The 4273-nt window shown below is 38.8% G+C and overlaps 1 long non-coding RNA gene across 1 annotated transcript; it reads right to left on the bottom strand.

The window, feature by feature from the left end:
- On the bottom strand, nt 1-2392 carry LOC110012020. Its single transcript, XR_002287164.1, has 2 exons — nt 1808-2392; nt 1-131 (listed from the first exon to the last, which is right to left on the bottom strand). It is a non-coding gene; the product is annotated as an uncharacterized LOC110012020 (long non-coding RNA).

Below are 4273 nucleotides of genomic sequence, written 5' to 3'. Positions count from 1 at the left end.
TCATTCACATTGCACATTTCTTGAATATCAAGTTTTATGTCACGAAATTGGTCTTGATGATTTAAGATGTGATCAACAATCATTGATAGACTTTCTTCATCAGAAATTATTCCGTCCAATACTCGAAGCTTCTGCATATTAAGAAGATTGGTCAAATCACCTTGTGAACTGTCGAACCCGATTAATGTTTCCAACTCATTCAACCCATCCAATTTCAAATTTCCACCTCCTATGGTGGAGCTGCTACGAGGCAAATATAGATGCCTCAAGCTCCTCATATTATGTATGAAGTTAGGCAATTTTATTTGTTTACCTACTTGTAGATTCAATGACTGAAGATAAGGTAGCTTGCATACAGATACTGGCAACTCTTCCACTAGACTGTCCTTGATACTCAAAGCTTTAGCAGGATCAATTTTTCGACCCCCTTTGGCAATTGCCCATTCTTAAATTGGTAGCCTTCTAATACTAAAATTTTCATAAATTTGAAAATACCAAAATTAAGACCTTCACTGTGGTTCCAATCTCTGTATTGCCATTGTTTGCGAAGGAAAAAAAGAGATCTTCGTTTTATATTTTTCCCAATATTCTAAATATGACCATCACCCAGTTCGTCCAAATGGATAGCCAACCTACTTGTCTTGCAAATTGAAGACTTGTCAGCTTTTCTCGTCTGTCTATCTACAACCTTTAGAAATCCTTCTTCCTTTCCTTTCAGCAAACACAAATCTCGTATCAAATCATGAAGCCGGCATGATTTGTACCTACTATATATCGAACATTCATCCATTTCCACTTGAATCATACATTTATTTGCCAGCTCAAACAAATAGCGTTCTGTAACATCTAGCAAACTTTCTCCTCTTCCTCTATCTTCCAAAGAAATCATTCCTTCAGCCATCCATAGTAAATATAGATTTTCTGTTTCTATATCTTCATCCTCTCGAAAACATCCCAAATACAGAAAACATGACTTCAAATTGTAAGGAAGCAAACTGTAACTCAGATCCAGTATTTACACTATTCTTTTGTCTTTGTCCAAATCTTTCCCATGTTGAAGGTACAAATAAATATTTCTACATACTTTTTCCCACGCAATTGGTTATTTTCTTGGGGAAGAATTACCCCAATAACTGAAATGGGCAGTGGTAGACACCCACATTTTTTTACTATTTCCCTGTCAAATTCTTCCAACAGCTTTATTTCAATTATATGTAGCTCTACATGCAGATTAAAGGGGCGCTAGTTATTTGTTAATTTAAAATATTGTATCCAATTCCTTATGAAATTATATAGTAATTAAAACAAAACAAAAATAGGGGAGTTACACTTTTGTCTTTTGCTTATATATAAGACCACACTGTCCAAAATGTTGGTTACTTTCAGTTGCTCTTTTTATCATTACAAATGTTAATGAAGAACTCAAGATTGGATTGTAAATTTGGTTTAGAATGACCCTCTAGTCATAGTGATCTTACTACACATAACTTTATTTTTGTTTTAGTAAAAGGATAAATTAGAACAGGCATTTAGTCCCTTAAATTAGAACTTAAAATCACTCTAGTCTTTTAAGTTTATTTCTTGATTTGATTTTCACTAATTTTTATCTTTGCCTTAATTTAGTCCCTTTGACTAATTATTTGCGCAAATGTGGTTGAATTTCAACTTTTTGAAGGTTCAAATTAATGGTTAAAAATATATGATTAGTAATCATTTTAATTAGCATTGTTACTTAATCTTTTTGTAGCTAATCAGAGAAATAAGATTCAAAATCAATCAAACAAAATATTAAATTTTACAAGCAAACCTTGTGAATAGTTGTTTGGGAGTGCTATCTTTTGAAGTAGCTCCCATCCTTCGTCTTCACTCAAGCACTTGAGCTTGTGAACGTATCCTGTGGAAGCAGTGTTTTGATTTCTGGTAGTGAGCAAAATTCTGCTGCCCGACTCTCCAATGGGAAAGGCGTGGCTCAGGCTATTCCAATCCTCAACCGCATACCTTTCCAATATAATCTCAGCCTCAGTGGCCAGATCTCGAAGCTCACTAAGCCAATTTCGGATTGTTTCGGAGTTGTCCGTATCTTGTCTTTTACTAGCATCCTTCAAGAAACAGTGCACGGTGTTGAGCTGCCTACGGACATCGTCAACTTGATCGCCGACCCCAGATAAAACTTTCACTTACTCGATCAACAGGTCACGAAGGGTTTCAAGAGCCACTGATGCAACAGCTTCAACCATTTCCACGATTTCCCCGAACGAAATTGCCGGATCTAGCGGCCGATCGACGATTGCAAAGGTATTTCAAGATAAGGCGTGGGTTTGGATGAGTTGTCAATACTATTAGGTTGTGAATGAGTAATGGAGATTTGATTCTGATTGCCTGAATGCATTTTTTTTCTTTTTGATAATTAATTATTGGACTGTCTGTGGGGTAGATGATTTGCATATTTGGCCTAAATCAGTTTGATTACATAAGTTTAATTCAAACACATATTATATATCTATGAATTTTTTTTGTATTATAACTTATTGGAATAATTATACCTAAACCCTCTTATTTATAGTTTATTTACACAAACTATTTATATTTTTTTAAAAAAGTACACATACATCCATCAGATACGTCAACATCGTGTATATAAATAACCCATATCTTTTAAAGAGTTGAAGGGAAATTTTGTCCCCCAACTTTAGCCATTTCATATTTTAATCCTTTAACTTTAAACAGTTGCAATTTAGTCTGTAACTTTTCAAAAACACTCACTTTTAGTCTTCCAGTCGGATCTACTAGATCTGGGCAAAATTCAGACAATTTTAGCAATCAACAGTTTCATTAGGACAGGACTAAATTTGTCAAAAAAAATAAGGACTAAATGTGTAAATTAAAAAAGTTACGAGATGAAAAATGTTAATAACTTAAGTCATAGGATTAAAAATATATTTTTTTCAAATTTGATTTACTTGAAATAAAGAAAAAAAATCAAAGATGTAACAGAATGGAAAGCCATGTATGATTCAAACAGTGATAATATGCAAATTGAACCTCTAGAGGGCTTAATGATTGAACTTGTACATATATGCAAATTGAAGAAGTCCCTTTATGGAAAGTGGACAATGTTGGAGGAGGGAGACTGAGCTGAGAGACGGAGCTGAGAGACTGACTGGGAGATCTTACACCTAGCCGTCGACACCTGCCACTGTATCCGCCGTGGCTTCGCTGCCGCGCCATCGTCGGAACTTCTCTGGCGCGTTTTCGGCCATGCGCAATAGATCCAGAAACGCCGTCTGACGATCTATCCAGCCGTGCCGCGCGTGCCCAGAACTTGGCCCTGACGCGCCGCCAATCGCCAGCCGAAGGTCGCGATTTTCACCCCTTTTTCGACTCACCACCGTCTTTCTCAAATTCTAGCGCGGTCCCGACGAGACACCTGCCGAAGCTCATACCATTCGACTCCCCATCACGAGGCGAACATTTCCCATAAATTAATTTTGGGTTTCATTAATGAGAGAGGTTGGGCTTTCTCCTTAACCGTGGATTCTTCCCGTCTTCGATTCGCCGGCACCGGAGCTCCTCCCGGTAGGGACCACCACCAATCGACTCATCTCCTCCGTGCGAGTCAAACGAGCCATCTCCCAACAACTTCCATCAAGCCATTGCGTAGATCACGAAATTCCCAAATGCCGCCTGTTGCGCATCCTTTCTCCATCGTTCGACGAGCGCTCACTGACGGAGAACCACAGGTGGACTCGCCTTCCCATGGCCGACCAGCCCCTCCGATCAGCTTCCACCAACAGAACCTCGACGCCTATGGAGACCTTGGTAGCCAACTCGGACGAGTCCGGTTCCAACTCTGACGAGTCAACTCAGAAATTGTCCCCTATTATGCAGAAACAAATTGAGCAGCAGAAATCAATTCCTCTTGTTAAATCATTTGCTGAAGCTGTTGCTAATTCGGCAGGAAATCAGAGTCTCCATCAACATCCCTCCGATCTCAAAAAATATTTTCTGGCTGATCATAACCCCCAACCACTCGGTATCAAGTCTGTTAACCAAGGCCGACCCACTATTTCATTTGCAGATGCTGAGACGGAGGAGCTCGCGGCGCCCTATCGATTTTCCCTTATTGGAAAATTCTCACATGGAGCACCCCCTTACAGTTAAATGCATCAACTTATTGCTAAATTGGGCATTCGAGGCGTGTTTACAGTCAGCATGATCAACTCCAAACACACCCTTATCTCTCTTTCAAGCGAGTCAGACTACTCCCGCTTGT

The sequence above is a fragment of the Sesamum indicum genome, linkage group LG5 (assembly GCF_000512975.1).
Source record: "Sesamum indicum cultivar Zhongzhi No. 13 linkage group LG5, S_indicum_v1.0, whole genome shotgun sequence".
Lineage (NCBI taxonomy): Eukaryota > Viridiplantae > Streptophyta > Magnoliopsida > Lamiales > Pedaliaceae > Sesamum > Sesamum indicum.
Note: the sequence above shows the minus strand (reverse complement) of the source record. Positions and strands in the feature narration are given on the sequence as shown.